This window comes from Eulemur rufifrons, chromosome 30, assembly GCF_041146395.1.
Source record: "Eulemur rufifrons isolate Redbay chromosome 30, OSU_ERuf_1, whole genome shotgun sequence".
In the NCBI taxonomy this organism is placed as follows: Eukaryota; Metazoa; Chordata; class Mammalia; order Primates; family Lemuridae; genus Eulemur; species Eulemur rufifrons.
Window position 1 is genome coordinate 115,656,373 of NC_091012.1, and position 25,499 is coordinate 115,681,871.

Consider the following 25,499-nt stretch of genomic DNA (forward strand, 5'->3'; position numbering starts at 1 on the left):
AGTTGTGTGAGAAGAATTTTCCCTTAAAATTTCCTTAAAATTTATAAAATTTGAAGTACTTGAAATACATTTTTCAAGATTGAAACTCTCTGTTGTAAATGAGAAGAGGGATTAACTGATATATAGATGATTGATAGATATAAATAAATAGATGATGGATAATGCCATAATCCATAAGAGCTGTATATAGAGAGAAAACATAAGAACTCTTTTAAAAATTTCATTCCATTTATGGCTTCTTCTGAAATATTGAGTATAGCAGCTTTCCTATAGTTCTTGACATAGCCATTGACTAACAGTAACCTGTTCCTAGACACAGAGTCCCAAGATGTCACAGAAAGTAGCTGAAAATAGGTAAATATTTCAAACTCTCACCAGCCATTGTTCTAGTGCAATTTTCCTACCAGTGACTTTAGATAGCACAAAGAGTTGTAATGGAAGTCCTCAATATTTACTTGCTTTATTTTCACCACCACTGACAGACAAATTGAGTCCATTTCAATGAAAGTATATTTCTGACCATATGGCACAGCAATTGATGAAACCATAAATAACAGGGGTGGATTTTTTTCAATAATTAGTAAGAATATATAGGATTTCTTCTAGTAAAAGTAAACAAAATATTTGTTTATATAAATTTCATTCCCTACTTTATTTTGTTAATATAGCCTGTTTTCAATACTATCTGTTAAATGAATTTTTCAACTGCAGGACCTATTAACATGTTCTGAAATTGAAACTAATGAGTTATAGTAAGCAAATTTTGAAATACGATGGAATAGAAAATGATTAAATAAGGCAAAATAGAATACAATGTCAAAGTTCTTGGCTATAGTAAGTAAATGTGAAACTTGAAATATTTTATACTAAAAACACAAGAGGATTAGATTTTAGAATAGATATGCCTTGTAATTTAATGTGTTGGAAGAAGAATCCAGTGTACAAATCAACTGCATAGGCTATAGTCTTTTCAAGTTTCTTACTGAATTCTAAAATGGATGTCCTAGTTTAAACCAATGTTTTATCAAAAAGAAGAAACCTGAAAGTTTCAAGTTAGATTTCATACTGGTTCACATTTAAAGGTCTGAGCTTTGAAACAAGGAAAAGAGTGAGGACTTATTAGCACTTAGATTCATACATGATGACATACAAATAGGATATAATGAATGATTAATAATATTCAACTGCTAAAGTATAATGAATAATGTAGTTGGGGCATAAAATGTAGAAGCATTAAGAAATTTCAAATATCAAATATTTTTCACTAGCACTAAAATATGTGCTTCAACATCCTTCAGTACAGTTGAAGTAACTTCTACTATCAATATATTGCTATAGTTGAAATATTAATGTCTTAATACTATTGAGAAAACCTCAGCTAATATTATAACATTCTTATTTTCATTCAATCTGTGTCTCATATACCCTGCTATAATTGTTATTAAAAGCAATTAAATAAGATGATGAATATCTCAATTACCCTGATTCGATCATTACATACAGTATACAGGTATTAAAATATCACACATATCCCCAAATTATGTACAACTATTATATATCAATAAAAATTAAAGCAATTAAAACTATTTCATAATGTTTTCCTTTTCACCAGTGTTCGCAGTGACTATAGTACAACTAGTCTATAAGATATTCCCTAGGTTTAAAACTCTGACCAAATCTCTAAAATAGTTATTTACTGTAGACATACATCTTTATTATTAGCAAAAACCCAAAATCTTTTATAGTCAAACACATAGAAAATAACGGAAGAATCTATGCAAACTAATCATTTTCCTATCCTTAAAGCTTTCATGGTTGACTCTGTAAAACAAATCAATACATGGTATTAATTCTTCTAGATTAACAGTTATGTACAGATATTTAAACATATGTTTAGTCCCTGTACTTTTTTAATTTTGAAGCTAAACTGTAGATAAAGGAGGTGGGCCAAACAAACCAACAAAAAAACACAGAAATAAATTAGGAGGCACAGGCAAAAACTAGCATTCTAATTTGACACACCAGTTTCTATTTTTTTTTTTTAAATTTCAATGTGTTGTTGTGCCTTCAGGCCTATAAAGGAAATCTTTTGCATAGTGCTATAAAGTGCAAGTGTAGTGTATCCTGAAAATAAAATTTTTTGCATTTCTTGTTTTGCCACTCCAGTGTCAGTAACATGTAGCATATGCTGTAAAACTGGAAGAGTAGAAGAGTAGTACAAATGACCTTGTAAAGGACAGTACTAGCTGTTCTCCCTTCCCCTGTTATCACTCAAACCATTCTGGCACTAAAGAGTCATCCCTCTGAATTAAAGACAAAAGCTCCCCAAGGTGAATCACATGTGAATATACTGTTTTAATGGGTGAAATGGGTTATTTCCTTTCCTTCTTTTCTGCCTATACACTGTAGACTGAAATTGGCCTTTGTGTGGACTGATTTTTCTGCATAGTTTGATTAGCCATGAATAGTGCAAAATAGTTGTTTAGACCTCCTGTCCATTAAGCTAGGGAAAAAAAAAAAAACAAACTTTTATTCCTATTGAGTGCCTACTCATATATGTGACAACCTGGAAATTGTAAATTTCTGTTAATTATAGAAAAATATCTGTGACATTGGGGGAGATATGGTGGCTCTGAAGTAACCAGTAGCTCTAATACAGTGGAAAGAAAAGAGGTTTGGTACTTATATATGGACTTAGGTGAACAATTTACCATTTATTATCTTTAACTTATCATAGTGTATATTAATGTAATAATATATATTTTACATATAGCATAAAAATCTTATCATAGTATGTATCCATTTCTCCCCTACTGACCTTTGTACTATTATTACCATACAAGTTAGAACAATACCCACTGCCCTGCAACAGGTTGCTATAAATCTGAGACATAAGTGAACGACACTACCCACAACTTCTTTCCCATGCTGCTCACTTGAGTGGGGCCCTGCCCTCTCTAGTCACAGGCCCACAGTTGGCACCATTTTGAGTATTTAACACTGGGCTTCACCCTACCCTTGGGCCAAGTTTGAGGCCATATGACTGCAGCTGTCACCCAGCTGTGGAGAGACGGGAAAACAATGTTCTCCTAAGCATACTTAGAACCATACCCACTGCCCTGCTATGAGTGGCTATGGGAATGGAGACTAGTCTGCTCAACCCATTTCAGCTACCAGCAACATGAACACAGACCATTTGGGTTCCAGTGGGTGGCTCTATCTCTGCTACTGCCATCAAAACAGCTGCCCAGGGGCCTGAGAACTTGTCCACATACCCAGACAACTACTACCACTACTAGCTTCAGAGCAAGCCATCTAGAGGCCCAAGAATTTTTCCCCCAGGATCCACTTACACCAGTGTCAGCATAAGCTGTTCTGAGTCCTATAAACAGGCACATTCATATCACTGCTGCCATAACAGGAGCCAAAAGACTGGCTCGGTTGTTGTCCAAGTCCCAAGAAAAATTTCTTCACAGCTTCAACTAATAACCATACCCTGAGTCACTGAGAAAATCACAGATACTATGACCCTGTGTACTGCTGAAGAAATCATATAAAGAACATACTACCACAGGCACAAAAAATCAAAGCCATAGTGTCTTACTCAACCAAGAACATATATACATCTTCAGGAAAAAATTCCGCCCTATGACAGCAATTTTAAAGAATTGGAATAAGTTACTGCTACACTAGATGCACAGATATCAACAGATGGACATAGGAAACATGAAAAATTAAGGAAATATGGCACCATCAAAAGCCATAACAATTGCCCAGCAATAGATTCCAATAAAAAAGTTGAAATGACAGAAAAAGAATTTGAAATATTGATTTTAAGGAAGCTCAATGAGATGCAAGAGAAATATGAAAATCAATAAAAAGAAATCAGAAAATCAAGTCATGGCATGGATAAGAAATTTAACAGAGAGTGAAATATATGTAAAAAAATCAAACAGAAATTAAAAAACTGAGAAACTGATTAAAGGAAATAAAAATACATCCAAAAGTTTCAATAATAGACTACACCAAGGAAAACAATCTCAGAATTGAAGACAGAAATTAGGAAAAATCTAATCAGAAAAAATAAGAAAAAAAAAAGAAAAAAAAAGAATGAACAAAGCCAAGACATCTGGGACTAAAGAAAGTTACTGAATTTATGAATTACCAATATTCTCAAGGGGGAGGAGAGATCAAAAAGTTTAGAAAGGTATTTAAGGAAATAATTGATGAAAACTTCCCAAGTAAGAGAATTAAACATCTCAATACAGGAATCCCAGTGATCCCCAGGCAAATGTGCTGCAAATAGTACTTCACCACAGCATATTGTATTCAGAATGTCTACAGTCAATGTGAAAGAAAGAATTTTTCAAAATTTATAAGAGAAATGTGTCTAGTCACCTAACAATGGAAACCCAATCAGACTAACAGTGAACTTTATAAATGAAGAAGAAATAAACTCTTTCCCAAACGAGCAAACATTGAGGGCATTCATCACCACTAAACCACCCCTACATAAAATGATCAAAGGAATCTTAAACACAGAAATGAAAGGTGAATATCTGCCATCAAAAAAAAATATATATATAAAACTCACAGGCTTTATAAAAAACAAACCCATAAAGGAGAAAGAGAAAGGAATCAAATGACAATGTGACAGAATTTCATCAAAGCACAGTGACAAAAAGACAGAAAAAGAAACAAATAATTTATAAAACTAGAAAACAATTAACAATATGACAGGAATAAAGCCTCATATATGAATATTAACTTTGAACATAAACGGGTTAAATGCTCCAATTAAAGGCTATAGATTGGCACAATGAATAAAGACAATCATGATCAAACTATATGATGTTTACAAGAAACTCATCTTTCTCATAAAGACCCACATAGATTAAAAATAAAGCAGTGGAAAAGGATATTTGACACAAGTGAAAAACAAAAATGAGCAGAAGTTGCTAAACTTATATCAGATGAAAGACTTTAATCAAAAACAGTAAAAAAACACATATAAGGTAATTATATATTGAAAAAGGAATCAATTCAGCAAGAGGATACAACAATCCTAAATATATATGCACCCAACAATAGAGCTCTCATATTCACAAAAACAAATGTTACTAGACATAAATAGATAAAAATATAATAATAGTTGGGAACTTTAACACCCCACTCACAACACTAGCCAGATCATCAAGACAAAAAATCAACAAAGAAACACTGCACTTACATTGGATTTTAGATCAAATGGATTTAACAAACATTTATAGAACATTCTACCTAAAGCTACAAAATATACATTCTTTTTATCAGCACATGAAATATTCTCCAAGATAGACCACATGTAAGGCCACAAAACAAGTTAACAAATTTTACAAAATTAAAAGAAATATCCAATATCTTCTCTACCCACAGTGGAATAATGCTAGAAATCAACGCAAAGAGGAACATCAGAAACTATGTAAATGCATAGCAATTAAACATCATGCCCCTGAACAATCAATCACTGGGTCAACAAAGAAATTAAGACAGTAATTAAAAAAATTGGAATGAATGAAAATGAAAATACAACATACCCAAACTTGTGTGATACAGTAAAAGCAGTGCCAAGAGGGAAGTTTACAGCATTAAATGCCTACATCAGAAAAGTCAAAAGATCACAACATAAAGTTAGCAGAAGTAAAGAAAAACAAATATCAGAGCTGAAATAAATGAAATGGAGACCAAAAAACAATAGAAATGATCAACAAAACAAAAAGTTGGCTCTTCAAAAAGAGAAAAATAGATAACCAGCTAGACTACTAAGAAAAGAATAGAAAAGATCCAAATAAACAGAATCAGAAAAGAAAAAGGAGACATTACAGTTGATACTACAGAAATACAAAATACAATCAAAGACTATTATCAACAACTATGTGTTCACAACCTAGAAAATATAGAGGAAATGGATAAATTCCTGGAAACTTCTAACTTCCCTAGATTGAACAAAGAAGTGATAGAACTCCTGAACAGACCAATAATGAGTAGTGAGATTGAATCAGTAACAACAACAAAAATCTCCAAAAAATAAAAGCCCAGGGCCACATGGATTCACATCTGAATTCTATCAAACCTACAAAGAAGAACTAGTTCCAGTCCTATCAACATTGTTCCAAAATATTGAGAAGGAGGAAATCCTCCCTAATATATTCTACAAAGCTAGTATCAAATTGATATTAAAGCCAGGCAAGAATGCAACAAAAATAAAACTACAGACCAATATTCCTCATGAACATAGATGCAAAAATCCTCAATAAAATACTAGCAAATTCAATTCAAAAGCACATTAAAAAATAACACACCATGATAAAGGGGGGTTTATACCAGGAATGCAAGGATTATTCAACATAAGAATATCAATAATTGTGATACACATTACATAAACAGAATTAAGAACATCTCAGTAGATATAGAACAAGTATTCAATAAAATTTAGCATCCCTTCATGATAAAACCCTTGACAAACTAGGCAATGAAGGAACGTATCTCAAAATAATAACATACAACAAAAACATGGGCAACATCTTCCCAAATGGGGAAAAATTGAAAGCATTCCCCCAAAGAACAACTGGAACAAAACAAGAATGCCCACTTTCACCACTTTTATTCAAGCTAAGACTGTGAAACTTCACCAGAGAAATCACACAAGAGAAAAAAAAAATTGAAGGCATCCAACTTGGAAAAGAGGAAGCCATATTATCCTTGTTCACTGATGATATGAATTTATATCTAGAAAACTCTAAGGACTTCACCAAAAATCTCTTAGATTTGGTACATGAATTCAGTAAAGTTTCAGTATACAATATAAACAACAGAAATCAGTAGCCTTTCTATATGCCAATAATGACCTAGCCAAGAACTAAATCAAGAAGGCAATACTATTGACAATAGCTATAAAAAACTAAAATACTTAGGAATATATTTAACCAAGGAGGTTAAATATATCTACAAGGAAAACTATATAACACTGATGAAAGAAATTGTAGATGACAAAAACAAATGGAAAAACACATCCCATGTTCATGGATCGGAAGAATTAAATATTGCTAAAATGATCATACTGCCGAAAAACAATTTATAGGCTCAATGCAATCCCTACCAAAATATAAATGCCATTTTTCACAGAATTAGAAAAAAACAATTCTAAAGTTAATATGGAACCAAAAGGAGCCCAAATACAATCTTGAGCAAGAATAACAAAGCCAGAGAAGTCACATTGCCTGTCTTGAAAATACTATAAGGCAAAACTACTTGTAACCGAAACAGCATGGTACCAGTATTAAAAAAAAAAAAAAAAAAAAGACAAAGGTCAATAGAAAAGAATTCACAACCCAGAAGAAAAGCCACATACTTACAGCCAAAATATCTTTTACAAAGTTGACAAGAACATACACTGGGGAAAGGGAACCCTTTTCAATAAATGATGGAGTGAAATTGGATAGCTATATGCACAAGAATGAAATTGGATCCATATCTCTTACCCTGTACAGAAATCAACTCAAAATGGATTAAATATTTGAATATAAGATCTGATATTATACAAATAGTATAACAAACCTAGGGAAAACTCTTCCGGATATTGATCTTTGCAAAGAATTCATGATGAAGACCCCAAAAGCACAGGCAACAAAAACAAAAAATAGACAAATGAGACTTTAAACTACAAACTTTCTGCACAGTCATAGAAATAAACAGAGCGAACAGACAACCTGCAGAATAAAAAAAAATAATTGCAAACTATATATCCAACAGGAACTAACATCTAGAACTCAAACAACTCAACAAAAACAACAACAACAAACCAAAGGAGAAATGCAAATTAAAACAACGAGATATCATCTTAGAATGGCCATTATTAAAAAGACAAAAAATAACATGTTAGTGAAGATTTGGACATAAGAGAATTTTTACACAGTGTTGGTGGGAATGTAAATTAGTGCAACCTCTATGGAAAACATTGTGGAGATTCTCAAAGAACTAAAAACAAAACTTCAGTATGATCCAGCAATCCCACTATTAGGTATCTACCCAAAGGAAAACAAATAAGTATATCAAAAAGATACTGGTGCTCATGTTTATTGCAGCACTATTGAAGCACAACAGTAAAGATACGGAATCAATCCAAGTGTCCATCAACAGAGGACTAGACAAACAAAATATAGTACATATACACAATGGAAAACCATTCAGACAAAAAAAGAATCAAATCATGTCTTTTGCAGCAATATGGATGGAACCAGAGGCCATTATCATACATGAAACAAAGGAAGACACAGGAAGAACATGGCAAGTAAAAGACATTGGAGCATCATCTTCAAAGTACTGAAAGAAAAGGAGCAATCAACCTAAAATTCTATTCCCTTGAATAAACCTTCAAAATAAAGGTGAATGAAACTTTTTTAGGCATACAAAAGCTGAAAGAGTTTGTCACCAACAGACCTACACCACAAGAAATTTTAAAGGCAATTTTTTAGCAGAGGAAAAATGATACTAATTGGAAATGTGGATATAAGTAAAGCAATAAAGAGCACCAAAATGGTAATTACTTTGATAAATATGTAAGATTTTTTATTTAAATGTCTTTAAAAATAATTTAATATTTAAACAAAAATAATAACATTACATTGTCTAGTTTATAATATATATCTAAGTAACTTGTATGGTAATAATAGTACAAAGGTCAGTAGGGGAGAAATGGATATATACTATAAAATTTTTATGCTATATGTAAAATATATATTATTACATTAATATACACTATGATAAGTTAAAGATAATAAATGGTAAATTGCTCACCTAAGTCCATATATAAGTACCAAACCTCTTTTCTTTCCACTGTATCAGAGCTAATGGTTACTTCAGAGCCACCATATCTGCCCTAATGCCACAGATTTTTTCTATAATTAACAGAAATTTACAATTTCCAGGTTGTCTAGGCAACCATAAATATGTACAAAGTGTCCATTAAAATTAAGTTCTTGACATAAAACAATTTAAAAATCAAAAATAAATAAATGAATAAATAAATATTAATCAATGGATGTTACCATGGAAAAAGAATTCCAGGTGGATCCAGAGCATTTCTCATTCTAGGGTTAAATATTCTCCACTGTTATGAACCAAATTGTGTCCCTTCAAAATTCACTTGTAGAAGGATTAGTTTATTCTGGGTGGTATAACAAAATATGATAAGCCAGTGGCTTCTAAACAGCAGAAATGTATTTCTCACAGTTCTGAAAACTGGGAAGTGCAATATCAAAGTGCAGGCAGATTCAGTCTCCGGTGAAGGCTCACTTCCTCATTTCCTGGCTTATAAATGTACATCTGCATGCTGTGTCCACACATGGCAGAATTGGTGAGAGAGCTCTCTGGGACCTCTTTTATAATGGCAGTAATTCCATTCATTAGGGCTCCACCTTAATGATGTAATTATCTCCCAAAGGCCCCATCTCCAAACATCATCAGTTTGGTGATTAAGTTTCAACATATGAATTTGGGGGAGTCATAAACATCCAGTCTATAGAAAATCCCAAACCTCCAATGTGACTATTTGGTGTTAGAGCCTTAAGGCAGGTAATTAAGATTAAATGAGGTCTTAAGGATAGGAACCTAATTCAATAAGATTGATGTCCTTATAAGAAGAAGAATTACCAGATATCTCTCTCTTCATACAAGCACAGAGGAAAAACCATGTGAAGACACAATGAGAAGATGGCCACTTACCAGCTAGGAAGAGAGCCCCCACCAAAAACCAAGTTTGCCAGTACCTTGATTGCAGATTTCTATCCTCCACAACTATGAGAAAATACATGTCTGTTGTTTAAGCCACCTAGTCTGTTTTGTGTTTTTTTTTTATTATATATATATTTTTTCAATTTAATTTTACAGAATCAAAGAGTCTAACAGTATATCTTGTTAGATACAGTATGTCTTCATAATGTATACATTATTTCTTGTACAATGATATGAAATAATATGGGAAATATTCATGATAAATTATTAAGTGAACAATGCAAGTTAAAAACAACAGTTTCATATTTTTTTCCCCACCCCCCCTTTCCCGAGTCAGCACCTTCAAGTGTTACCACTCCCCAAACGGTGCGCAATGCACTCATTGTGTAGGCATACCCCCATCCCCTCCCCTGCCACCAGGGTTGTAGCTCGCCGTGATCGTATAGTGGTTAGTACTCTGCGTTGTGTTTTTTTTTTTTTAATGGCTGCTCTAGTATATATCCACATTGAGACAAGACACTTCTGTGTACTCAACCCTAGGTCCCAAGAATCATGGGGTGTTCCTGTCTTGTTTGTAGGAAAAAGCACCATTCTCAGCCCTGTGTGAGAACAAGGCACTGTTTCTGCCAATACTTTTGAGTGAACTTTTCCTAATCTCCAATTGTTTCCTCACACACATGTGCTAATCAGTACTCAGCTGAATACCTGAGTAGTCAGTCGAGAATTCTTGACTCAAATGTATACTGCAAATCTCTGGAATTCTGTCTTTGTGATGCCCTCGCTTCTCTCTTACTCTGTCCTGTGAAATATAGCTGCCTTGGGCATCCCACTTAACTCCCGCTGCTCACCTTAGCGAGTCTGCTGAGCTCTGCCTACATCCTGTCTCCATACACTGTGCCCAGGACATTCCCTTAATGTAATAATCCAGGGCAATCAGGGCTCACTATGTTTGATTCCCATCTCAATGGGATCAATGTCCTTCCTTGCCTGATGAACAGTGTTGTGAAAATTGCTGATTTATATAATTTGCCCATTTTGTATATGTTTCAGACAAGAAAGGAAAGCTGAAAACCCTGATAATCCTTCTTGGTCAGAAGTGGAAGTTCCTGCCACTTATTATCAACTTGATGTTAAGCGATCATTCTCTGTTTCCACATAGGTAAAATAGGAGTAATAATTTACAGGTTTATGTTAAACATTAAATAATATACTACATTTATCAGTAGTGGACCATTGTGATAAAAAATAAAATTTAACTCTGGAAAACATATATCAAATCACTAAAGATTGTAAATATTCAGATAACTGGGGAACTAGAGGTAACCTTGGTTGTGGAAATTTCAAATGTAGTAGAACATTCTCCAAATATTTGTGACTATATATGGTTTTGTAAAGAAAAAAAATTGGCATTATATGTTTGTCAATATAGAACATATATTTTTATTTTATTATAGTTAAAAAGGAGTCTCATTTTTGTTGTGGAATGTTCTTTGCCAAGACTTTTAGTGATGTTGTGAACAGATTTTCTGCTAGTTCTCTTTAAGCAGGCAGCAGGCGAGTGTTAGACTGATTATCTAAGTGACATTGGTTGTTGCGATTTTATTTCTTTCACAGTTATTTTTCAGGTCCACCCACACCTGCGATTAGGGAGTGACAGCTTATGTAATGTTCCTTTCAGGCAGTGGTGAGGTTCTTTCCTTGTTTATGTCCCCAGGTGAAGTCCTTTTTGACAAATGAAGACCTGGAACAAGAATCTGATGATTTCTACTGTTTACTCTTACTTCAAACTTCAGTTCTCTGTTAGAATTAATTTTCTGTATGAGAGACAAAGCAATATTAAACCAGACCAACAGAGTAATCCTTACATAGGAAAAAAATTACCTACTGGCTTCACTGCCATTGTTCCAGTATTGCTTTAAGCCTCATTTCCCACCTTGGGCTCGGAAATCTTGCTGCTGACAAAGGCTATAAAAGCAATGCTAGTCTCTGGGGCATGTTATCTAATTTTTGTTACCTTTATGACTGTTGCATTTCTATCCTTTTCACATAACTATATTTCTCTTTCCACATTTCCCATATTTTAAATTCAGTCTAGGACTAACTTCATAAAGCTCTCAGTATAAGCACCATTGATTTGGAACCCACATTCCTATTTCTAGGCTTTACACATGGGTCTCCAACACCCATGTTTTGATTCATAAAACCTCACAGCTATATGGGACCATAAAAAGCTGCCTCCTGTGTCTTCTTGGAGGAGTCTTTTCTACAAATGATTTCATTCATTGTTAGTCAGTCATTAAGTTAGTCAGCTAGTCTTTGATTCAAAAATAATTTTGACCCTTACTAAAGTTATAGGCAATGTGCAAGGTGATGGAGATAAAACAGTGAGCAAAAATATCTGTGGTTCAACCTCTGTTTGAAAATATTCAGTGATGCATATTCACCATGTCAAAGAGCACTACATTTCATTTTTGCATTCAAATTGCTAAACAAATTTTACATAAATATAGCAAAAATCTCTCTCCCTATAATTTCTACCATCATCTTCTACCACTTTCCCTAGTGCTAACCTTTGGAGAAAAATTCTCCTTATTTTCCCAGTAGGAAACAATTTTATTTAACTCTAATTATACTTCTCTGTATCATTATGATACTTGGATTCTCTAAAGAATAATCCAAGAGGCAAAGCTGGAATCACACAGCAGTACAGTCAGGAATTCTGGTGGAAGATATAAATAAATCAGTAATAGCATCAATTTCCAATGTATGGGAAGACTTTGTCAATATGACAACTGTTAAATAACAAAATGAGATGGCTTGGGTATAAAGCTACACTACTCAATTTGTGTCCAAGAATTAGAATCTCCAGGAATTCCTATGTTTTGGGGGAAATACAAAGTTTATTCAAAGTACTTTTTTTACTTGTAAGTAAACCAGCCTACTTTTTAAAATATTTTATTTTGAAATAATTATAGATGAACTGGAAGTTTTAAAGAAACGTACAGGGAGGTCCCATGCATCCTTCCCCCAACTTCCCTCAGTGTTAACGTCTTACATAAATATACTACAATATCAAAACCAGAAAACTGACAATTTACAGAGCTTATTCAGATTTAATTACTTTTATTATACATGCATTTATAGTTACTTGACATATTTTACCTTCACAGTAACACTGTGAGGTAGGTGTTTGAATACCATTTTATATGTGAGGAAACTTAAGCTCGGTGGTTTATTAACTTGGCTATGATCACACAATTAAGCCTTCAATTGCTTGAATCAAAAGTATATATTCTTGGCCAGGCGCGCTGGCTCACGCCTGTAATGCTAGCACTCTGGGAGGCCAAGGTGGGAGGATCGCTCAAGGTCTTGAGTTCGAGAGCAGCCTGAGCAAGAGCGAGACCCCATCTCTACTAAAAATAGAAAGAAATGATTTGGACAGCTAAAAATATATATAGAAAAAATTAGTCGAGCATGGTGGCGCATGCCTGTAGTCCCAGCTACTCGGGAGGCTGAGGCAGAAGGATTACTTGAGCCCAGGAGTTTGAGGTTGCTGTGAGCTAGGCTGATGCCACGGCACTCTAGCTGGGGCAACAGAGCGACACTCTGTCTCAAAAAAAAAAAAAAAGTATATATTCTTTCTTCTGAAGGATTAATTTTACACTGACAAATCAAAATTCCTTACATTTCATTATTGTTCTCAGTTCCTATCTCTATCTCTTGACTCATGTCTTTTTTTTTTCTTTTGATGTGTCTCTGTGTCTGACTCTCTTACATTCTTTCTTCTTTCCTTCCCACAAATCCTTAGATCCTCACTTCTTTCTCTGCCTTTGTAAAACTTCAATAGGAACATGAATTTCTCCATTGTCTCTCAAGGAATCATTGACACATCCCCTAAACCACTTACATTTCCTCCTTCCCTAGTTACTTCCTTATCCTTCTTCACTAGACTTTTATTCTCAAAGGAATGTGCTCCAGATTGACAGAACTCTCTTTCTTCCTATTGGTTTCTGTGCAACAATTCTCTTTTCCATGATACAAGACAAAACCTTCTCATTATGTGAATTTCTCTTTGTTAACACTTAACCCTAGAATTCTTTTCTATTTGATTTAACAAAACTTTAACATACCCCTTTATGCAACCTTGAATATTATGGATTTATTCACTTTTATGGTTTCCTAACCTAATATTTTAATTTAAATATGCAATTTCATATTTAAAATATTTATGCATTTGAGAGTTTTCATTTTTTTATAAAAATTAAACTACTTAAGATCAAAAAGGGAATTGTAAATTCAGCCAGTGACTGCTTCATGCAATCCTCAGTGGTTTTTCTAAAATACCACTTGGAGGACATAAAACTACCCTTCTGATACTTATAATTTCCACTCATAGAAATAAAATAGCTATCTTAACATTTAATTCTCCCATGTCAATGTTTGTGGCCAAGTCACTTTAGAATGATCCAACACTGAGATGACTTTTGGAAGTGGCTTTAGGAAGCATCTTTACAGTGATTCATGAGCTCAGGAAACATTTTATCATACTCAGTGGCAGAATAAGAATATTGTTAAAAATTGAAATGCCAGTATGTGTCCATTTTTGTAGACAGTGAACACTCTAATAGTTGATTGACAGAATGTACAAGCCAGACCGTCCAGAGAATTGATGAAGTTACAGAATGTCCAAAAGGCAGTTTTTCATCATCCACTGGTGTTTTCTAAGCACATGGGTGATAGGAATAAATATAGAGCAATTAGCACATCAGGGTATTCCTCCCACCATAAATGTGGTATTGTTTTCAATATGTGTGATGGAAATTTACCATTTCATACCCAGTGGTAGTTTTTTTTCTTGTATCTATTGTTTCAATATCTATTTTTAACATTTGTCTATGCATGCAACCTCATCTTGAAAGACTTCCTTTTACAAAAATGAAATTAAGAGTTTTGAATGTTTTAGGAACCAATTAATTTTATGGTTGCAAGGCTGATGAGACACTTAAAGGTATACTGTTTCACTCAGTTTCTTTAAAAATAAGAAACACATTGGTAAAACAATTAACATAGAGATGTTGCTTGCCTTTATTCAGTTTCAGAAACCCAAATTTTATAAGCATAAATAATTTAAGAATTAACTTATCACGTATTTATTTGAAAGCAGTCTAGTGGTTTTATTTGCCTGAAAATAGAACAGTGCGATTTTTTCCAAAAGATGCAATATAAATTTTATAAATATTGACAGCATCAAAAATAAGATAGTTAAGCAATGCATAGTTTGCCAGACCATATCTTCTATAAGATAATCATGGTTTTCCAAACTCTAGATATAAACCTCCCTTTTGTCTAACTAATGTCCATGTAGAGATTTATTTGGACCCTCAAAAATTATTGGATCCTAATAAAATATACCATCTTTTAAATCTCTGATATTCTGTTACATTGACATCACTATTCATGTATTCATATTACCTAGAAAATCACAATTATTTTTTTAAGTCTCTCCCTCTCTAAGAATGACCTAACTTCTTCCTCATAACCTTTCAAAGACCAAACATGCTGATTTTACTTTTATAGTATCTATTATACCTAACCCACCAACTTCCATTTACACATTTTATAGTATAGTGGAAAGATCCCTAAATTAGAAATCACAAGACTTGAATTTATTATGAGTCTTTGCTTAAATGTATCTCCAAATCTACCCACTATTTTCAAAATATTTTGAGGACATGCATTATGCTATGTTGTAAATGTGTGTTCCGTCCAATTCTCATGTTGCAACTTTGACATCGTAACAGTTTTAAGAGGGGGGACCTTTGAGAGGTGATTAATGCTTGAGGGCTGCACCCTCATGGGTGGGTTTAATACCTTAATAAAAGGGCTTTTGGAAGTGGGCTCTTTTTCTTGCCCTTCTGCTTTCTACCATGAGATGATGCAGCAAGAAGACTTTTGCCAGATTCTGGCCCCTTACAATCTTGGATTTCCCAGACTTCAGGACTGTGGTAAATAAATTTTTGTCCATCATATAATAAATGACCCAGTCTGTGGTATTTTGTAATAGCAGTACAAAACAGACTAAAACACATTATATACCACAGCCCTTAGCACAATATTTTGCATACAAATGCTTAAGTGTTTATGGCATTTCATTGATTTTCAATTTGAAAGGGTTGAAAAACTGGAAACAGAGGTATTGAAATACATTATTAACACCTTCCTATCCCCATATTCTTTACTTTTCAGAAGAGCCTGTTAACTTTAAACTCAACAAGATCAAAATTCAACACCTTACCTTCCCTGAAAAAGACTATTTTTCCTACTGATTTTCTTGGCTTGGAAAACTGCCTCACCACTCAATTTTTCAAGCTCAGGATCATGCCATGTCCACAAAGTAAGGATTGACATAAAACCTCATCTCTTATCCACTCACCAGTTGATTCTTTTTAAAGAAAACTAAAAACAAATCTCTATTACCTTATTTCTGTTTCAATTGCTCTAATTCACACTCATCATCTTCTGTGCAATAACTTACTCTCTGATGTTCTGACTCCAATTTAACTCCAATGCATCCATTTTTCTCATAGTCACCAGGATCATCATTTTAAACCACAGATTTAATCAATTTTTGTTTACTGTGGCAAACGTCATAGCCACAGTTGTGACAGGACTGTACAATTTATTCACACTACAGTCACATATTCAAAGTAAACATAGATGGATTATATTGCCAAAAACTGATATGAAAACAATGGTGGATTAGGTTGTTTCAGACTAATCATAAAGTGATAACTACTGGAAAACTTAGACAAAACAATTTAAAAATGTTCAAAAATAGCAGAGAGCTAGTAAAGTATAGGCATTTTTCAGGCTTATGTGCAGATGACAAAATAAACCAACACAAGTGAGCATAGTGTCTGGTGTCACTTTTCTTCCAAAGGCATTTTCTGATTCCTGGATCAGCAGCTAAGGTGTTGAGAGATGCTCAAAAGTGATTTTTGCTTAACTCAAAGTGCTGGGAAGACAAATTAAAATATATAAACCATTGAAATGAAGATTCCTCGGTAAATATTTCTTTAGTTGCGTACCCTAAAGAACTAAACTGTATAAATAAGAGTGAAACGGAAATAGACCAGGTCACACAGTGACCGAGAGTCATCTTTGAATTATATTAATACCTGGCTGGGCCGGGCGCGGTGGCTCACGCCTGTAATCCTAGCACTCTGGGAGGCCGAGGTGGGCGGATCATTTGAGCTCAGGAGTTCGAGACCAGCCTGAGCAAGAGCGAGACCCCACCTCTACTAAAAATAGAAAGAAATTATATGGACAGCTAAAAATATGTATAGAAAAAATTAGCCGGGCATGGTGGTGCATGCCTGTAGTCCCAGCTACTCGGGAGGCTGAGACAGGAGGATCGCTTGAGCTCAGGAGTTTGAGGTTGCTGTGAGCTAGGCTGACGCCACGGCACTCACTCTAGGAGGGGCAACAGAGTGAGACTCTGTCTCAAAAAAAAAAAAAAAATACCTGGCTGAATTAAAGTGATGTGACATTGATAAAGTAGCTGCACATCAGAAGCAAAATGAAATATCCTCTGGATGAAGAGAAGAACAGCCATATCTTGTCTCACACATTTTGAAATACAAGTCCAGCACTTATTCAAAAAATAATGTAAATTCTTTGCCTCAATCTAGGCAAAGAATTTATGAAGAAGATCCCAATGGCAATCACAGCAACAACAACAACAAAATAAATGGGACTTGATTAAATTAAAAAGTTTCTGGAAGGCCAAGGAAATAATCAACAAAGCAAATAGACAACCTACAGAATGGGAGAAAATATTCGCAAGCTATACATCCAATAAAGGAATAATAATCAGAATCTACAAAGTACTCAAGCAAATCAGCAAGAAAAAAAATTAAAAAGTGGGCAAAAGACAAGAACAAAAGCTTTTTGAAAGAAGATAGTCAAATAGTCAATAAACTTATAAAAAATGGTCAATGTCACTAATCATTGGGGAAATGCAAGTTAAAGCCACAATGAGATATCACCTTACTCTTATTAGAATGGCTTTTATTAAAAAGTACAAAAGCCATAGATGCTGGCATGGATGCACAGAGAAAGGAACACTTATGTGTTGTTGGTGGAACTGCAAATTAGTACAACCTCTATGGAAAACAGTATTGAGATTCCTCAAAGAACTAAAAGTAGACCTACCATTCGATCCAGCAATCCCACTACTGGATATATACCTAAAGGAAAATAAGTCATTTTATCAAAAAAAGACACTTGCACTCAAATGTTTATTATAACACAATTTACAATTGCAAAGATGTGGATTCAACATAAGTGCCCATCAGTTCATGAGTGGATTAACAAAATGTGGAATATGTATACCATGGAGTACTACTCAGCCATGAAGAAGGATAACTTAATGCATTTCCCAACAATATGTATGGAACTGGACACCATTATTCTAAGTGAAATATCTGAAGAATGGAAAAGCAAACACTGCATGCATTTGCTATTAAATTGGAACTAATTGATGAGCATGCATGTGCATAGAGGGAAATATAACTCAGTGGAAATCAATTGGGGGAGAATAGGGAGGAGGAGACAGATGAAAATCCACCTAACATTTACAGTGAACACTATCTGGGTGATGGCCCCACTTATAACCCTGACTCAAGCATTACAAGAGCAATCTTTGTCACCAAAAACATTTGTATCATGCTAATATTTTGAAATAATAAAAAAATAATGTAGAGATATGAGAAGACAACTTTTTAAAAGAAAAAAGAAATAGAATTATATTCACAGTATATACAGACAACAGTGATTTCTGAATATTTAAAATAACCATGATTAATATGGTAAGCAATTTAAAAGATACGATAGAAAATGATTATTAACTATAAGATAAAGATATCAAAAACTTCAAAAAATAATTGAAATTAAGATCTTAATAGTTGGTTTAATAGAAGATTAGGAAATGCACACTAGAGAATTAATAAACTGGAAGTTTGAGCAGAAGGAAATAACTATAGAAGAACACAAAGAAAGGAGTTAGAAACATCAAAAATAGTACAGGAAACAATGAAATTTCCTATTATATAATTAATTGAATTCCAAGAGGAGATGAGAGAGAAGATAGACCAGAAAGAATAATTAAAGAGACACAGTAGTGCCCTGTTATCAACAGTTTCACATTCCATGGTTTTAGTTACCTGTTGTCAGTCTGAAAATATTAAACAAAAAATCCAGGAATAAACAATTCATAAGTTTTAAATTGTGTGCCGTTCTGAGTAGCATGATGAAATATCATGCTATCCTGCTCAGGACATGAATCATCCTTTTGTCCATTGTATCCACCCTGTATACTCTACCCACCCCTTATTCACTTAATAGCCTTCTTGGTTACCAAATAGAAAAGCATAGTATGTGTGTGTATATATATATATATTTATATATGATTCAGTACTATTCAAAGTTTTGGGCATGCACTGGGGTTCTTGGAATGTTTCCTCCATGGATAAGGAAAACTACTGTACTTATTAAGAATATTTCAAAACTGAAAATGGTATCAAATTCATTGATTCAAGAAGTGCTATTACACCAAAGCGGGAAAAATGAAAAGGCCACATCACGGTACATGGGAGTAGAACTGCTAAAAGACAAAGAGAAAAGTTTAAGAGTTCCCAGAGTAAAAAGAACATATTATATTCACAGGAACCTCAATTACTCCTTTAATTAAGCTCATATTTTCTGATAATTTCTATCCTGGCCCCTGCTTCTCTACAAAGGAGTAAGTATATGGGAAATGTTGGGCTTCATGTAGCTCATGTATACAGAGATAAGTGGGCCTCATATCCTCATGACATCCTTTGGCTTCTCTGGATTCAATGATAATGTCTTGTGTCCTTGTGATCATTATTTACTAAAGTTGGAGGATGATAAAAGTTATAATTGTGTACTTTTAAGTTAGCCATAGCTTAGTTATATTATATGCCTAACTTTGTCTCATTTTGGACTTCTGAATTTCTCTCATGGCCTCTAACTGGGTCCATATAATGATTGTTTAATCACATATATACAGACAATTCCTGGAGACCAGTGGTATGTATGCCACTGGTTTATTTACACTGATATACCAAGAGTGGCTCAGGAATGCTTAATCCTAACCTTCATTTGCCTACTGTTATGTTCTTGGAAGTGGCCATTTACCCTTCTCTACAGCAAATGGAAAAGGGGCAGACTACAAATCATCTATTCCCAAAAGCTAAAATCTAGAAATGGGAACTATAAGCCATGTTTTCTCCTGCTTTCTTATCTTACTTTCTTCTTTCTACCATTCATTCAAGAGGATTCATGTGTTTTTCTTTTACATTGTATCCCTGTTATAAATCAGTATAACAAGGTTTGTGGCTTTGCTATTTTAGGTAAATGGGATATTTTTTCCATTGTGGAAGAAACTCTGTGACATGGGTTCCCCAGTATGGTATTTATTAGGGCTATTCTTAAATGTTAGTTCTTTCAATCCAAGGTCACAGTAGGATTATAGTTTTTCTACCTATTGAAAATAAGTTGAGGCCGGGCGTGGTGGCTCACGCCTGTAATCCTAGCACTCTGGGAGGCCGAGGTGGGCGGATCATTTGAGCTCAGGAGTTCGAGACCAGCCTGAGCAAGAGCGAGACCCCACCTCTACTAAAAATAGAAAGAAATTATATGGACAGCTAAAAATATATATAGAAAAAATTAGCCGGGCATGGTGGCGCATGCCTGTAGTCCCAGCTACTTGGGAGGCTGAGACAGGAGGATCGCTTGAGCTCAGGAGTTTGAGGTTGCTGTGAGCTAGGCTGACGCCACGGCACTCACTCTAGCCTGGGCAACAGAGTGAGACTCTGTCTCAAAAAAAAAAAAAAAAAAAAAAAAAAGAAAATAAGTTGAACCAGTTGACTTCCTTTGTCCAAGGAATTCAATTCAAAAAGCAGTGATATGTGTCAATTCAGTGAAGAAGTTTTAATACCATCACATGGTTTATCACACTCTCTGCCTCTGTGCTTTTTGCCTCTATGAGCCTAGTTTTCTAAATGACTAGTATGAGCAGAGTTTTACTGACCTGTAATAGACAAGCAGTAAGAAGGAAACAATAGCATTGTTTTCTTACAACGCTGAAATTTTGGAGTTGCTTGGTATCCAGCTTAACCCACCCAAACCACCCAGAACTGGTTTTCAATAACTTTATTTCTATCTATGTCTCCACCTTTATTTATACCTCTACCTCAGCTCTATTCCCTATATCTATTTTTCTCTCCCCAAACTTGGTTCACAAACTTATCTTGCTGCAAAATTGTATTTCAAAACCTAAACAAAAAGATAAATATTAACTTTTTCTTCTAATTATTTTAAACTGCCCCATGCCCAACTCCACCCATACTATCAAGGCAATGCTTCTGGACTAGGAAAAAGAAAACACATGGAGTCATGCATTCTTAAAAACATTATTTATTTTTCACAAGATATACTATAATATACTATATGGTCTTTCAAAACTTAGTTGCAGACTGTATTGGTAGTCACCACTTCAATTATACCATAAGTGTTAAACACATTGGACTATTCCCTATTTCATGGAAACAAGTAATTTTAAGGCTCCAAGCCTTGGTTTATGCCATGTTCTCATTTTATAATGGCATTCTTAAATTTTATTTGTGAAAATCTTACTTCAATAACATCATTTCTCTATAGTTAATGCTGACAATTTTAGACAGAAAACTCTTTCCTATGTGTTTCTCTAGTCTTTTAAATATAATACTAATTAAGTAGTTATCACATGGCATTGTATTTTTCCAATGCAGGGGTTCTCTAGACTGCTTGTCTTTGGCAAAAGAGTGCTTTATTTATTTTTGTACCCTGATTACATAAAACATTATTAGACAAAAGTTGACGCTCAATGAATATCTATCAATTTTTTTTACTATGAATGTATTTTTTTTCTTTTTTTATTATTTCAGCTTATTATGGGGGTACATAAGTTTAGATTACGTATATTGCCCTTCCCCCCCCCCAGTCAGAGCTTCAAGCGTGTCCATCCCCCAGACAGTGCACATCGCTCTCGTTATGTATGCATACAGTAAATAGTGACAAGAAACTCTGCTTCTTTGGTTTCTATAGTATTTTAAAGAGATTTATAGGATACATGTGCAGATTTGTTACATGGATATACTGCATACTGGTCAATTTGGGCTTTTTGTGTAACTCTCACCCAATTAGTGCATGTAGTAGCCATTAGGTTATTTTTCCTCCCATGTCCCTCTCCCATTCTTCCATCCTTCTGCCCTTCCATGTCTCCAATGTCTACTATTCCATTTTCTATTTCCATATGTACTCATTTAGCTCCAACATATAAGTGATAACAAGTGGTATTTGACTTTCTGTGTCTGAGTTATTTGACTTAAGATAATGGCCTCCAATTTGATCGATGTTGCTGCAAAAGACATAATTTCATCCTTTTTATTGCTGAGTAGTATTCCATGGTATATATGTGCCACAGTTTCTTTATCCACTCATCTATTGATGAACACTTATGTTCATTCTATATCTTGACTATTGTGAACAGTGCTACAATTTATATAATGATTTATTTTCCTTTGGATAGAAATACCCAGTAGTGGAATTGCTGGATTGAATGGTAGATCTATTTTTAACTTGTTTGAGAAATATCCATACTGTTTTTCACAGAGGTTCTACTAATGTGCATACTCACCAAAAGTATACAAGTAATCCCTTTTCTTCACATCCTCCCCAATATCTATTGTTTTTTCACTTTTTAATAATGGCCATTATTGACTAGAGTAAGATGATATCTCACTGTGATGTTAATTTGCATTTCTTTCATGATTGGTGATGTTAAACATTTTTTCCATATGCAAGTTGGCCATTTGATTCTCTTCTTTTAAAAATTTCTGTTCATATCCTTTGCTCACTTTTTTTTTCTTTGCCCACTTTTTAATGTTTTTTTTCTTGTTGAGTTTTTGAGTTCCTTATAGATTTAGGATATTAGTCTGTTGTTGGATGCATAGTTTGCAAATATTTTCTCCCATTCTGTAGGCTGTCTGTTTACTCTGTTGATTATTTCTTTTGCTGTGCAGAAGCTTTGTAGCTTAATTAAGTCCCATTTATTTGTTTTTGCTTTTGTGGCAATTGCTTTTGGGGTCTTAGTCATAAATTCTTTGCTTAGACCAATGTCTAAGAGAGATTTTCCTAGGTTTCCATTTAGAATTTTTATAGTTTCAGGTCTTATATTTAAGTCTTTATTCCATCTTGAGTTAATATTTGTATATGATGAGATAGGGATCCAGTATCCTTCTTCTGCATATGACTATCCAACTTTCCTAGCACCATTTATTGAATAGAATAAATGTCCTTTCTCCAGTGTATGTTTTTGTTTGCTTTACCAAAGATCAAGTGATTGTAGGTATGTGTCTTTATTACTTTATTCTCTATTCTGTTTTATTGATGTATGTGTCTATTTTTAACCAGTGTCATGCTGTTTTGGTTACTGTAGCCTTATGGTTTAATTTTAAGTCAGGTAGTGTGATGCCTCCAGATTTGTTATTTTTGCTTAGGATTGCTTTGGCTATCTGGGCTCTCTTTTGATTCTATATGAATTTTAGGGTCATAATTCTGTGAAAAATCATGTTGGTATTTTCATAGGAATTTTATTGAATCTATAAATTGCTTTGGGCAATGTGGTCACTTTAACAATATAGATTCTTCAAATCTATAAGCATGGGATGTTTTTCAATTTCTTCATCAATGTTTTCTTGTAGAGGTGAAAGCAGTGAGCCTGCTTTCATGTGCAGTACATGGCTACTACAGTCAGCATTTGAAAAAGCCACCACACAAAGGCTGTCTATAATTAAGGAACTCATATAGAAGCTTTGCCACTTATTATACAGTTTTTATATTGTACTTTGACTGAATTCGGTCAAATTTGAACATGTGTGCATTGGGACAGACTTCAATTTGTAGTCTATTTAAAATGTGTTTGTATCCCCATAATATTCTGAAATTTAAATAAAAATAAACAAAATGTGAATTTATGTTTATACAGGGACAAATTTAAGAAATCCAGTAATGGTGGCAGTCAGATCTAAGAAAATGCAACTGCTTGCATTGATGGAAAATATGGACATTGCTTTAAAAGAAGCACTCAGTGCTAATGTTTACTAATAAACCAATAATGTGTAAATTATTATAGAAATGAAATAGTAGGAGATAGATTCTTGCTTTTCCAGTGATGTTTTATTTTTAGGTTTCTGTTTTTCATAGCATCAGGAAATTCTAAGTAATTATGGTACATTTATCTTTTAATATTTTCTGAAATGTAAATGACTTTTAGTTGTCATGGGAATGTGGCTAAGAGGAAATGAACTACATAGCAACATTATTTGCTTCCACTATTACATTCATAAAAATAGGTGAACACTTGAAGTCTCTGAAGGAAAAAGGCTCTCACTAGAAATTTTTCAATTTATGCTTTTAAAAATTCATCCTCACCAAAGTTTTTCAAAAAGAGCGACAAGGAGTCAGGGAAAACATCTTTACCTGTATGTACCACAATACAATATTACAAATATGAATTGGAATTGCAAACACATCTCATATACATAAAGGTATGTGTCAACCTATAAAGATTTCTGTAAAATATTGCATCACAAAAAGCACATTGTTAATTTATCCATACATACTCAAAGTCATATATTAGTTCAGAGTTATTTTCTATATGCTTCCAACTTAATCAAAAGTATTTTCTTTTTCTTCTTCACTATTTATTAATTTCCTTCTGGTGTTAACAAAAATTTGAATTATATACATAATTAGCCCCCCAAAAATTTCTGAGATTTGGGAGAACATTTTTGGAGAAGTAAAACTGCACCTGACTTAGAAAGGTGAACCAAAATGGCAAGATAAGTTGCAGTGCTGCATATACACATCCATAATATATATATATATATATATATATACTCTTGTATTTATCTTTAACTGGGTACTTATCTCTGTATACATGATGAATTTACAACAGAACACAAACTTGTATAATAGATATGTGCACTAAGGATTCATAGGACACATATTAGATGGGCCCAGGAGTCCCTTTTAGTCCAATGACTAATGAGACCCCATTTTAGCTTTTTGGATATCTGTCACAACCCCTTTCCAGATTCAGGAATATTTAAGTAGCCACAATTCTGACAAATACAGCAACTCTAATAACTTTTAAGCCATGGTATATTTATATTTAGGTACCTTGTATAAACAACTCTGTAAGTATACACTAAAAATGCCATTGATCTTCCTTCTGCAGGCTCCAATTTTAAAGCTCAGATGCCTCTTTAGGGCAGTGGGAAGACGTCTGTTTAGTTTGCTAAAACTAGGAAAACCACCACAGAAAACCATATCCCATTATTAGCATGCTAGCTATTCTCCGCTTACATCTTTGGATTTACCCTTCTTTACCCCGCTTCTATCTCTGTGAAGATGAGTTCTATGGATTCTATTATCTACAATCCCTCACCTTCTGATTTCCTGGTAGATAGAACTGGTAGAAGATCAGAGGAAGAAAAAGAGAGAGGTTAGTGTATTCAGCCCCCCCTTGCTGCTTTTCTGCGAGGCCTTAGTGACTGTGCTCTCAAGGCTTTGCACTCCTTTACTTATGCTTCCAGCTC